The 14755-nt window shown below is 36.7% G+C and overlaps 1 pseudogene; it reads right to left on the reverse strand.

The window, feature by feature from the left end:
* Positions 1-569: 569 nt before the first annotated feature.
* On the reverse strand, positions 570-701 carry LOC131837345 (U4 spliceosomal RNA; annotated as a pseudogene).
* Positions 702-14755: the final 14054 nt, after the last annotated feature.

Here is a 14755-nt window from a genome sequence, read left to right on the forward strand (position 1 = left end):
AACAACACATATACTGGCAAATAAACATATTTATTGATGTTCAGTCTCACTATCATCAGTGATCATCATCAACCTCCACTAATTTTTGTTTTACTGATTAACAGAGAATGGGAAAGAGAATTCTCAGTACTATCAAGGTTTCTATATAAAAGTTACTCTTATACCTTCATGAAGGGATTATAAATTGATAATATTTACTAGAATTTAAAGTGTACAAATCTATTCCTAGTATGCAGTGTATATATTCATATAATATGTATGTATTTATAATAGATACATACATGTATACATAAAATGTTGACCCATGTCAGTCAGTAGAGAAGGTATTAACCACATCTTGTACATATATCAATAGGAATACTATGAAGCTCTTAAAATCAACTAAATAATTCTACACATACAGATCTTGGAAAGATTTAAATTTTAAACAAAACCCAAGAAAGTGCATAAAATTAATATGAAAGTTTGTGTTTGAATAAAAAATGTTTTCTCCAAAAGTTAATACAAAATATGATAAATCATAAGTTCTGAAAAGTAAGATATTATGTGACTTTCACTTCCTGAGGTCCGTATTTCTGTACTGTTTAAATGGTCTAAAATAATTTATATTGCTTTTGACTTAAAAATGATGTTTTTTCAATTAGCAATAATCGCGCCTCAGATAAACCTCATTGGCTATGATACTGCCACTGCGCAAAGCTGATTTTTTAATGGGATGCCTGGGTGGCTCAGTCATTTAAGCATCCAACTCTCAGTTTCAGCTCAGGTCATGATTTCAGGGTCCTGAGATGGAGCCCTGCATGTTGAGTAGGGCTCTGCACTCAGCAGAGTCTGTTTGAGAGAGTTTCTCTCTCTCTGTCCCTCCTCTGTCACACAAGCCAGTGCACATGTGCTCTCTCTCTCTTAAATAAATAAATAAATCTTTTTTTAAAAGTATGATTTTTAAATACAAAATAAGGGGTTCAAGATGTGCAGTCTTTCAATTTCAGATTGTAGTGATGTCACTATCATTCAAATAAGCATTTAAAAATTGAAATAAATTCTTACAAATATGTAAATCGTATAGTCACTAAGTATCACAACATCCACTTTAACAATGTTCTCAGAGATTTATAGCCATGATAAAATCTCATGCGAGCAGTCTATTGCTAGTTTCTAAAAAATATATCTATTGTTTAGTTGATGGATACTAGTAAGGAAGGAGAGGGTAGGAAGTGGCAGGAAAAGGGAAGAACGAGAAGGGACGGGGACAAAGAAAAACAGAAAAAGGACAGAGGAATAGAAACTAGTGAGGTGGGACGCCTGGGTGGCTCAGTTGGTTAAGCAGCTGCCTTCGGCTCAGGTCATGAGCCCGGCGTCCTGGGATCGAGTCCCACATCGGGCTCCTTGCTCGGCAGGGAGCCTGCCTCTCCCTCTGTCTCTGCCTGCCATTCTGTCTGCCTGTGCTTGCTCTCTCTCCCTCTCTCTCTGACAAATAAATAAATAAAATATTTTTTAAAAAAAGAAAAGAAACAAGTGAGGTATTCCTCACTTGTTTTAAGAGAGGCAATTAACATACATACTAATGTAATACTTCTTGCATCTTCTGTTGCCTACTCACTGCTTAAATTTCCTCATTACTTTTTCCTGCTCTCTCAACATCACAGGATTGGCATATAAAAACTCTTGAGATCCGTCTACAGCCCACCTCCCCCTCACCTCATAAACATCATGTCATGAACTACAAGGACACCCTTTACACTCTCATGAATGCTCAGGTTTACCCATAATTTTGTTCTGCACTAAATATGTCCTGACTGTTTTCATTTGGCTAACTACTTCTTATTCTAAAAATTCATTCCACCTATGCAACAATTACTCAAGGATGTCTCTCTCTCCTCCAGTCTGGATTATATACTCCTCCTCTATGCTTTCATGTCAGACTTGCCAACTTCTCCTAATAAACTTTTCATAATAGTATAATTTACAATTAAATAGTCTCTCCATCTTTCCTACTATGTCTATGAGCTTCTTGAGAGAAGGGACTGTGTCTTAGTCTTAAAACTTGACCCAGTTAAGTGTTAAGAGTTTGGGAAAGATGATGAGTGGTTAGATGGATGCAGGCATGCATATGTATGTATATAAGTGCATGGGTAACTGATGATAATGGTTTGTGGTAAAGACTTTTATTTTGCATCTTATTTCTATTTAAAACTAATGCCGACAGAATAAAAAACAATCGCTGCTCTAGAAATTGCTGTGAACATATGGCAGGTATAAGGCTATTCACATTATAACCAATTTCCAAGGTCCTTTCTAGTCCCTATCCAAATGTAATATAATCAATACTCAGAAATTTCCCTGTATATTAAGACCTAATCTAAGCATATAGAGCAATGCATACAACCTGAAATGATATTTCTCACTTCCCTTGGAGAGACTGGTGCAACTGGCTGTTTAATAAGTGCTTGTTGAATTCAAAACTAGAAATGCAAATTTTAAAAAAAAGGGAAGGAGAGAGAAAGAGAAGCTTTATACTGTTGTGCCATAAATGTATGCATTACCAGTATGACAAAAATAGCCAATATTTTCAGCAGGCATTTGATGTATATCATCTCCACTTACCTGGCCAAAACAAAAACAAAAACAAAAACCAGAAAGCAATATTTTTACTGTTATTGGATCTTTAAAAAAAAATATTTCCTTCTTTGGTGCTATATTGGTAGTGCTTCTTACAACTGTTCCAGCTCTAACAGTAACTTAACAGCTTTTGGTGACCATTTGATGATTCCATGACCTTAGTCCCCAGGCCATTCATCATGGGAGTTTTTCTTTTAATTCTCATGGTATGGAATTAAGAGAATGAAGAAGTATCAGAAGTTTGGTTAAGTAAGTAAATGGAAAGCAATGTATAATAATGCAATGTATAATAAAATATAACATAAATATATCTTCAAGGAAAAGCAGTATCTTCTAACATTTTAATGTCTATTTATTAATTATCATTTAGATTAATACCATTGAAAAACAAATAGTTATTAACAAATTTATTAAGAATTATTTAGAATTCTTTTAGAAGCACATTCATGGCTATTTGTGAAAACACTGCACCTGCTTTTTACCTCATTTATACAATTACCACCCCCATTTTAGAGATACTAATATTATATACCATGGAGATTAAATATGTGAGCCAAGGTCACTATGCTAGAATCATGTCTAATATTCAAACACAATTATTTTCTGATTTCAACATACATGAATTTAGTCCCTACATTATACTACCTCCTTTTAATATGATTGCTATAATATAAAAATAACTCCCCCTTGGTCTTGGGTATAATCTTTTTAAAATATTGATGATTTTGATTTGCTAATATATATTTTTTTTAATTTTTTATTTATTTTTTATTTTTTTTAAAGATTTTATTTATTTATTTGACAGAGAGAAATTACAAGTAAACTGAGAGGCAGGCAGAGAGAGAGAGAGAAGGAAGCAGGCTCCCTGCTGAGCAGAGAGCCCAATGCAGGACTCGATCCCAGGACCCTGAGATCATGACCTGAGCCGAAGGCAGCGGCTTAACCCACTGAGCCACCCAGGCGCCCCAATTTTTTTTATTTTTTATAAACATATAATGTATTATTAGCCCAAGGGGTACAGGTCTGTGAATTGCCAGGTTTACACAACTTCACAGCACTCACCATAGCATATACCCACCCCAATGTCCATAACCCCACCACCCTTTCCCTACCCATCTCCCCCGGACCCCCTCAGTTTGCTTTGTGAGATTAAGAGTCTCTTATGTTTTGTCTCACTCCCAATCCCATCTTGTTTCATTTATTATTTTTCTACCCCAAACCCCCCATGTTTCATCTCCACTTACTCATATCAGGGAGATCATATGATAGCTGTTTTTCTCCAAATGACTGATTTCGCTAAGCATAATGCCCTCTAGTTCCATCCATGTCATTGCAAATAGAAAGATTTCATTTCTTTTGATGGCTGCATAGTATTCCATTATATATAAGGCACTATATATATATATACACACACACATACATCTTCTTTATCCATTCATCTGTTGATGGACATCTAGGTTCTTTCCATAGTTTGGCTATTGTGGACATTGCTGCTATAAACATTCAGGTGCACGTGCCCCTTCAGATAACTACCTTTGTATCTTTAGGGTAAACACCCAGTAGTGCAATTGCTGGGTCATAAGGTAGCTCTATTTTCAACTTTTTGAGGAACCTTCCTGCTGTTTTCCAGAGTGGCTGCACCAACTTGCATTCCCACCAACAGGGTGGGAGAGTTTCCCTTTCTCTGCATCCTCATCAGCATCTGCCATTTCCTGACTTGTAATTTTAGCCATTCTGACTGGTGTGAGGGGTATCTCATTGTGGTTTTGATTTGTATTTCCCTGATGCCAAGTGATGTGGAAGATTTTTTCAAGTGTTTATTGGCCATATGGATGTCTTCTTTGAACAAATGTCTGTTCATGTCCTCTGCACATTTCTTGGTTGGATTATTTGTTCTTTGGGTGTTGAATTTGCTAAGCTCTTTATAGATTCTCGATGCTGATTTGCTAATATTTTGTTAGGGATTTTACATGTATGTTCATGAAAGATATTGTTCTGTAGTTTTTCTTTCTTAGAAAAGAAATATATAAGAATAATGCTAGCCTCCAAAATAAGTCAGTCAGAGAAAGACAAAAACCATATTATTTCTTTCACATGTGGAATTTAAAAAACAAAAACAGAAGAACATAGGGGAAGGGAGGGGGAAAGAGAGGGAGGCAAACCATAAGATACTCTAAAAGGTAGATAAAAAACTGAGGATTGATGGAGGGAGGTGGGCTGAGAATGAGTAAAGGGGTGATGGGCATTAAGGAGGGCACTTATTGGATGAGCACTTGGTGTTACATGTAAGCGATGAATCACTCAATTCTACTTTTGAACCAATATTACACTCTATGTTAACTACCTAGAATTTAAATAAAAACTTAAAAAAATATATTAGGGAGGTATATATGATGATGGTAATAGTAGTAGCAGTAATAAATGATAATAAAAATAATAAATAATTAGCACTTATTTAGTTATGAAAAAGAATAATGCTAGCCTCACAAAGTGAATTAGATAGTGTTCCCTTTGTTTCTATTTTCTGGAAGAAATTGTTGAGAATTAATATCATTTCTTCTATAAGTATTTGCTAAAATCACCAGTGAGACCAATGGGCCCAGCTGCATTTTTTCAAAGTTATTAATTATTTTTTTAAAGAATTTATTTATTTATTTGACAGAGAGAGATCACAAGTAGGCAGAGAGGCAGGCAGAAAGAGAGAGGAGGAAGCAGACTCCCTGCTGAGCAGAGAGCCCAATGCGGGACTCAATCCCAGGATCCTGAGATCATGACCTGAGCCGAAGGCAGTGGCTTAACCCACTGAGCCACCCAGGCACCTGAAAGTTATTAATTATTGATTTATGTTTCTCGTTACATATAGGCTTATCATATTATCTATTTCTACGTTACTTAAGTTTTGGTAGTTTGTGTCTTTTAAGGAATTAATCGGTCCATTTTATCTAAGGTAACAAATTCATGGGATTAAGGTTGTTCATAATATTTCCTTATTATTCTTTTAGTATCTAATCCTTAGTAATGACCGCTTTTTTATATCTAATACTGGTATTTGTGTCTCCTCTCTTTTTCCTTTGGTTGCCATGATTGGAAGTTTATTGCTTTTATTGATTTTTTTTCAAAGAACCACCTTTGATTTTTCTAGGGGGGGAGACAAGATTGTGGGGAAGTAGGAGGGGGGTGATTTCAACCTGTACCCTAAAGTGAGCTGATTACCTACCAAAGAACTCCGATCATCCGTGAAATCAGCCTGAGATCAGAATTATACACATCTGGATTGCTACGGGGGCAGAAGATGCCAGTGGGCAGGTAAAGCAGAGTGAGAACTTCCTACTGATAATGGAAGATAAACAAAAGGGGGAGGGAGCCACCAGAGGTGACCCATTGGAAATTAATACCCCAAAACAAGAGTGCCCTGCATCTGGGGACCAGCATTAACTTGGAGTCTGGTTGAAAGCACTCAAAAAGAGCAAAGAATCGTGGGGGGAAATTGTGGGAATCAGGGCATTTAGGGACAGGGGCTTAAGTCCCCAGACCCAGGACAGACACCCCTGGTGCATGGGGTCTGGCTCCCATGAGGGGCTGGGAGCCTCGCCAGCCAGCAAATGTACAGCCTTTTTGCACACTCCACGCAAGCACCACACAGTGCTATCAGTGCCCAAGATGCACGTGCCCCACACCCTCCCCTTAGAAAGGTGCACACAGTGCCAACCCAGCGCTCTCAGACCCAGAAAGACCAGGCACTCCCAGCCCAGGCCAGCGGGAAAATCTTAGTGTGCGATTGCTGCTTGGAACCTCTCTAGTGGTCTGGAGCTGCCCAGACAGCTGCCACTGTCTTGGTTTTGGGTACAAGCAGGAGTTCCTGTGTCCCCACAAACTCAGAATGTGCTCTGCTATTTTGAGCAACTCAGAATGTGCTCTGCTAGCAGCCAAGGGGGAACTTATGTGCTCTGGAGCACTCACAGGGGAACAGACTGAAGCTTCTCTCTGAGAGGGAGGTCTGAGTGCACTTTGCTTTCCTCTAAATCTCCAAAAACTATCAAAAGCTGTCAAGGCAAGAGAAAACAAACAAACAAACATAAAAACCTCCAGAGAACAAAAGCCTGAAAAACCTGTTTCCTCAGAGCCCACCTCCTTGAGGGGGGCAGGAGGCTTAACTCAGAGAACAATGCCTGAAAACCCACGTGGAAGTCCCCTCCCCCAGAAAGCCACCAGGAAAAAAAAAGGAAAAATAAAAAAGAAAGATGACAAGAGAACAACCAACACTACTTCATAGATACAACTTTTACTTTTAATTCGTTCCCACTTTGCTGGTTCATTTTTTTTATATAGATAATTTTTTAACCTATTTACCATCACAGTGAGATGTCCAATACATCAAATTCCATAATAACCTTTTAACCTGAATTTTTTGATACATATACTTGTGTTTTTCTTTTGCTTTTCTATTTTTTATTTTTTTTTTAAATTTTAGTTTAGTTTAGCTTATTTATTTGAAAATTTTTATTTTTTAATAGTCATATACAGTTAAACTTCAAGGTAATCCCCTTTCCCCAATCAATGCTACCCCTATAGGTAAACAAATTTTTAGTCCCCTTTTATCTTAGTAAAGTTCAGTCCTTTAACAAAGAAATCAAGATACATCCACGAAGAATCAAAATAACCTTCCTTGCCCACACTGAGAATTTATAACCACTCTCCCATCTTCTTCTTCCGCCAGTGATTCTGTGTATTTGTGTTTGTCTTGGTAGAGTATAAATCTTATACTTATACTTATATATCTTATACTTTTTTTTTTTTTTGCATATATATATAGAGAGAGATCCTTTCATATACTTTTATCAGTCTTTTTGTTTGTTTTTGTTTGTATACTTCATAAATCTTACCTTGGGGCTCATTTGGGCTGAGTCTTATTTTTCTTTCTTTTTTTTTCTGTCTCTCTCTATCTCTCTCTATTTTTTACTTTTTATTTTATTTTTTCTCCCTTTCTTTTTCTTTCATTTGGGTGGGGACTCCTGATTGCTCACAAGCGTTCCAGGGTGCACCTTGACTGCACCACAGTCGATATAACCAGCTACAACCATTCAGCCATCTCTCACCAAAATGACTAGGAGGAGGAATGCCCAAAGGAAGAAAAAATCAGAGGATGGGCCTTCTGCAACAGAGCTAATATCTATTGACATAAACAATATGTCAAAAGGGAATTCAGGCTAACAATGATCCAGGCAATACCTAGGTTGGAGAAAGCCATGGATGACAAAACAGAATTGATTAGGGCAGAACTGAAAGCCACCAAGGATGATGTTCACAATGCTCTCAATGAGTTCCAATCTAATCTAAATTCTCTAAAAGCTAAGGTAACTGAGACAGAAGATAGAATTAGTGATCTGGAGGACAAACAGATAAAGAGAAAGGATCAGGAGGAAGCCTGGAACAAATAGCATAGAAGCCATAAAAACAGAATCAGGGAAATAAATGATGCCATGAAACATTCCAACGTCAGAATTATTGGAATCCCTGAAGGGGAGGAGAAAGAAAGAAGTCTAGAAGATACAGTGGAACAAGTTCTCCATGAAAATTTATCCAACCTCAAGAATGGAACCAGTGTTCATGTACTAGAGGCAGAATGGTCTCTTGAAAGTCAACGAGACACCTAATAGTAAGAATGAAGAATTATAATTGTAGGCAGACCCCCTTGACGGCAGCTAGAACAAAGAAACGCCTTACGTGTAGAGGAAAGCCCATCAGAATAATGTCAGACCTGTCCACAGAAATCTTGTAAGCCAGAAAGGGCTGGCAAGATATATTCAGGGCACTAAATGAGAAGAACATGCATGAGAAGAACATAAATACTTTATCCAGCAAGACTGTCATTCAAAATAGATAGAGAGATAAAGTTTCCAAGACCAGCAAGGCTGAAAAGACTATGCAACCACCAACCCAACACTGCAGTAAATATTAAGGGGGGTACTATAAAAGAGGAAAAATTGTAAGAATAGCATTGAACAGAAATATAGAGACAATCTGCAGAAAGAAAGACTTCAAAGTTAACACGAAGTCAATAAAACCGTATCTATCAATAATCACTCTCAATGTGAATGGCCTAAATGCGCCCATAAAATGGCACAGGGTTGCATGTCCTGAAACGACGGACCCATCATATGTTGTCTACAAGAGACCCATTTTGAACCTAAAGATGCACCCAGACTGAAAGTGAAGGGATGGAGAAGAATTTTTCATGCCAATGGGCCTCAAAAGAAGGCCAGGATAGTGATTCTTATATCAGACAAGTTAGATTTTAAACTAAAGACTGTAGTCAGAGATACAGAAGGACACTACATAATTCTTAAAGGGACTATCCACCAAGAGGATCTAACAATTGTAAATATCTATGCCCCCAATATGGGAAAAGCCAATTACATAAGAAAACTTTTAATCAAGATAAAGAGTCATATTGATATGAATACACTAATAGTAGGAGACCTTAACATGCCTCTCTCAGAAATAGACAGATCATCGAAGCAGAAAATCAATAAAGAAACAAGAGCATTGAATGACACATTGGACCAGATAGACCTCATAGATATATACAGAACATTCCACCCTAAAACAACAGAATACTTATTCTTCTCAAGTGCACATGGAACCTTCTCCAGAATAGACCACATACTGGGTCACAAATCAGGACTCAACCGATACCAAAAGACTGAGATTATTCCCTGCATATTCTCAGACCACGATGCTTTGAAACTGGAGCTCAATCACAAGGAAAAGTTCGTGAGGAACCCAAACACCTGGAAGCTAAAGACCACCTTGGATCAACCAGGAGATCAAAAAAGAACTTAAACAATTCATGGAAATCACTGAGAATGAAGACACTTCAGTCCCAAACCTATGGGATACAGCAAAGGTGGTCCTAAGGGGGAAATACATAGCCATCCAAGCATCCCTCAAAAGAATTGAAAAATCCAGAACCCAGCAGCTGTCTCTACACCTTAAAGAACTGGAGAATCAACAACAAATAAAACCAACTCCATACATAAGAAGAGAAATAATCAAGATTAGAGCTGAGATCAATGAGGTAGAAACCAGTGATAAAGTAGAACGTATCAATAAAACTAGAAGCTGGTTTTATGAAAGAATCATTAAGATCGATAAAACATTGGCCACACTAATCCAAAAGAAAAGAGAGAAAGCCCAAATTCATAAAATTATGAATGAAAAGGGAGAGATCACAATGAACACCAAGGAAGTAGAAACAATCATCAGAAGTTATTATCAACAGTTATATGCCAATAAGTTAAGCAACCTAGATGAAATGCATGCATTCCTACAAAACTATAAACTCCCAAAACTGAACCAGGAAGAAATTGACAACCCAAATAGACCGATATCTAGTAATGAGATTGAAGCAGTGATCAAATCCTCCCAAAAAACAAGAGCCCAGGATCTGACAGATTCCCTAGGGATTCTACCAAACTTTCACAAAGAAATCACACCTATTCTCCTGAAGCTTTTTCAAAAAATTGAAATAGAAGGAAAACTTTACAGACCTTTTCTATGAAGCCAGTGTTACCCTAATCCCCAAAACAGGCAAAGACCACACCAAAAAGAAGAATTTCAGACCAATATCACTGATGAATATGGATGCTAAGATTCTCAACAAGATCCTGGCAAAGAGGATCCAACAGCACATTAAAAAGATTATCCTCCATGACAAGGTGGGATTCATCCCTGGGTTACAAGGATGGTTCAACGTTTGCAAATCAATCAATGTGAGAGAACAAATCAATAAGAGAAGAGAGAAGAACCACATGGTTCTCTCATTTGATACAGAAAAAGCATTTGACAAAATCCAGCATCCATTCCTGATTAAAACGCTTCAAAGTATAGGGATAGAGGGAACATTCCTGAACTTCATAAAATCTATCTATGAAAGACCCACAGCAAATATCATCCTCAATGGGAAAAAGCTTGTAGCCTTCCCGTTGAAATCAGGAACACGACAAGGATGCCCACTCACCATTCTTGTTCAACATAGTATTAGAAGTCCTAGCAACAGCAATCAGACAACAAAGAGAAATAAAAGGTATCCAATTTGGCAATGAAGAATTCAAACTCTCTCTCTCTCTTTGCAGATGACATGATTCTTTATCTGGAAAACCCAAAAGACTCCACCCCCAAACTACTAGAACTCATACAGCAATTCAGTAATGTGGCAGGATACAAAGTCAATGTACAGAAATCAGTTGCTTTCTTATACAGAAAGGGAAATTAGAGAATCGATTCCATTTACTATAGCACCAAGAACCATAAGATAAACTTAACCAAAGAGGTAAAGGATCTGTACTCGAGGAACTACAGAACACTCATGAAAGAAACTGCAGGAGACACAAAAAGATAGAAGACCATTCCATGCTCTTGGATCAGAAGAATAAACATTGTTAAAATGTCTATACTGCCTAGAGCAATCTATATTTTTAATGCCATTCTGATCAAAATTCCACCAGTATTTTTCAAAGAGCTGGAGCAAATAATCCAAAATTTTGTATGGAGTCAGAAGACACCCCAAATTGCTAAGGAAATGTTGAAAACAAAAATAAAAATAGTGGCATCACGTTACCTGATTTCAAGCTTTACTACAAAGCTGTGATCACCCAGACAGCATGGTACTGTCATTAAAAAAGACACATAGACCAGTGGAACAGAGTAGAGAGCCCAGATATGGACCCTCAACTCTATGTTCAAATAATCTTTGACAAAGCAGGAAAAAATATACAGTGGAAAAAAAGACAGTCTCTTCAATAAATGGTGCTGCAAAAATTGGACAGCTATATGTAGAATGAAATCACCCATTCCCTTACACCGTACACAAAAATAGACTCGAAATGGATAAAAGACCTCAACGTGATACAGGAATCCATCAGAATCCTAGAGGAGAACATTGGCAGTAACCTCTTCAATATTAGCCACAGCAACTTCTTTCAAGATATGTCTCCAAACGCAAAGGAAATGAAAGTGAAAATGAACTTTTGGGACTTCATCAAGATCAAAAGTTTCTGCACAGCAAAGGAAATAGTCAACAAAACAATGAGGCAACACACGGAATGGGAGAAGATATTTGCAAATGACCGTACAGACAAAAGGCTGATATCCAGAATCTATAAGAACTTCTCAAACTCAACACACACAAAACAGATAATCATGTCAAAAAATGGGCAGAAGACATGAACAAACACTTCACTAATGAAGACATACAAATGGCTATCAGACTCATGAAAAAATGTTCATCATCACTAGCCATCAGCGAGATTCAAATTAAAACAACATTGAGATATCACCTTACACCAGTTAGAATGGCCAAAATTAGCAAGACAGGAAACAACATGTGTTGGAGGGGATGTGTAGAAAGGGGAACCCTCTTCCACTGTTGGTGGGAATGCAAGTTGGTGCAGCCACTTTGGAAAACAGTGTGGAGATTCCTCAAGAAATTAAAAAATATAGCTTTCCTATGACCCTGCAATTTCACTACTGGGTATTTACCCTAAAGATACAGATGTAGTGAAAAGAAGGGCCATCTGTACCCCAGTGTTTATAGCAGCAATGGCCACTGTTGCCAAACTGTGGAAAGAACCAAGATGCCCTTCCACGGATGAATGGATAAGGAAGATGTGGTCCATATACACTATGGAGTATTATGCCTCCATCAGAAAGGATGAATACCCAACTTTTGTAGCAACATGGACAAGACTAGAAGAGATTATGCTGAGTGAAATAAGTCAAGCAGAGAGTGTCAAATATCATATGGTTTCCCTTATTTGTGGAGCATAACAAATAACATGGAGGACATAGGGAGATGGAGAGGAGAAGGAAGTTGAGGGAAACTGGAAGGGGAGGGGAACCATGAGAGACTATGGACTCTGAAAAACAATCTGATGGTTTTGAAGGGGCAGGGGGTGGGAGTTCAGGGGAGCCAGGTAGTGGGTATTATGGAGGGCATGTATTGAATGGAGCACTGAGTGTGGTGCAAAAACAATGAATTCTGTTACACTGAAAAGAAATTAAACAAAAGTTTCATTATACAGAAAAAAAATCATTTTTCAGCTATGTAATATTTTAAAAAATATATATGGAATACGTATTAGACTTCTTTAAAGGGATAACAGAAATAAAGAATGATTCAACTACTTTGGGGAAAAAACACCTTTTTGTTGTTGAGATTTTCCTATTGTTTTTCTGTTTCAAATTTCATTGATTTCTGTTCTAATATTTATATTTTTTTAATTTGCTCTAGGCTTAACTTGTTCTTTATTTTGAAAATAATATTCTTTTTTTTCAGTTTTCTAAGATGTAAGCTTAAATTACTGACTTTAGCTCCTTATTCTTTTCTAATATATGAATTCAATGCTATAAATTTCCCTATAAATACTTCTTTCATTGTGTCGTACAAAATTTGATAAGTTGTAGTATCACTCTCATGTAGCTCAAAGCATTTTTAAAAGATTTTATTTATTATTATTTATTTGACAGAGATCACAAGTAGACAGAGAGGAAGGCAGAGAGAGAGAAAGGGAAGCAGGCTCGCTGCCAAGCAGAGATCCCGATGTGGGGCTCAATCCCAGGACTCTGAGATCCTGACCCAAGTTGAAGGCAGAGGCTTTAACTACTAAGCCTCCCAGACATCCCATTTCAAGGCATTTTTAATACATTTTGAGACTTCTTTGATCCATGTGCTATTTAGAAGTCTATTGCTTAATCTCCAAATGTATTAGAATGTTCCAGCTATACTTCCATTGATTTTTAGTTTAGTTCTCAAATCCAATGTGATTTGAGAACATACTTGATATGCTTTCTACTTTTTTAAATTTATTAAGGTGTATTTTATGACCCAAAATGTGCTCTATCTTGCTGAACATTCCATATGAACTGGAAAAGCATGTGTATTCTACTATCGTTGGATGAAGGGGACTATAAATGTAAATTAGATCAAGCTGATTGATGGTTCTTTTGAGAACAACTCTTTGATTACTAAATTTCTGCCTTCTGGTTGTATCGGTTATTGAAGACCAAGAGTTGAAGTCTCCAACTATAATAGTAGATTTGTTTCTTCCTCTTTGGATTTATATCAGGTTTTGCCTCATGATTTTCACGCTCTGTTATTAGGAACATGCACACTAAGGAATGTTATGTCTTCAAAGAATGAGTGTTTTCCTTTCAGTATTTTTCTCTAAGAAAGATTCCTCCCCCCCCCCCCGCTACACTTTCGGAGGATAATTTTGCTAAACATATAAGTCTAGGTTAGTGTTTTTGCTTGGGTTTTGTTTGGTTGGTTGGTTTTTTTAACATGGTAAATATTTCACTTCACTCTTTCTAATTACATGCCTTATGACAAGAAGTCTGATATAATTCACATCCTTGTTCCACTATAAACAATATGTTTATCCCTTTTGGATTCCTTCAATTTCTTTTCTTCTTTTGTTTTCTATAGTTGGAATATAATATACCTATGTGTAGAGTTTTATCTTCTTTCTTTTTTTTTTTTTTTTCATGTTGGTCACTACTTTTGGAAAAATTTCAAGCCATTATTATTTCAAATTTGTCTTCTCTTTTTCTCCTTGTTTCCCTCTGGAATTCCAATTATATGTATGTCCTTTTATTATTATCCCCCATTCTTGAATACTCTGCATGAATTTTTTTTTTGTCATTTTTAGAGTTTCCATCTCTCTATTTTCATTAATATCTGTTCTTGCATATAACCTACTTTCTCCATTAGAACCCTTTATGTGTTATAGTTATTTTAAATTCTTGTCCAATAATTCTAAAATATGTCTTATCTGCTTCAGGCTCTGAGGACTGCTTTGTCTCAAGAATGCATTTTCTCTAACTTTTTAGTGTGCCTTGAAATAAAACTGATTTTAAAACATTCTTATTTCCTTGCCATCTCTAATATGTATTTAATGAATGTTTCTTTTGAAATTATATACAACTTTGTTAACCATACTCAGTGGGAAGAGATTTTTCCTAAAATGTCTTTGTAAGATATTTTTGCACAGACTATATATCTATTCCATTTTAATGCTTTCTCACCAACCCTCTATTCTGGAGCTACAATCTCATTTTCACACTAACAAGAGCTAAG

This window comes from Mustela lutreola, chromosome 7, assembly GCF_030435805.1.
Source record: "Mustela lutreola isolate mMusLut2 chromosome 7, mMusLut2.pri, whole genome shotgun sequence".
In the NCBI taxonomy this organism is placed as follows: domain Eukaryota; kingdom Metazoa; phylum Chordata; class Mammalia; order Carnivora; family Mustelidae; genus Mustela; species Mustela lutreola.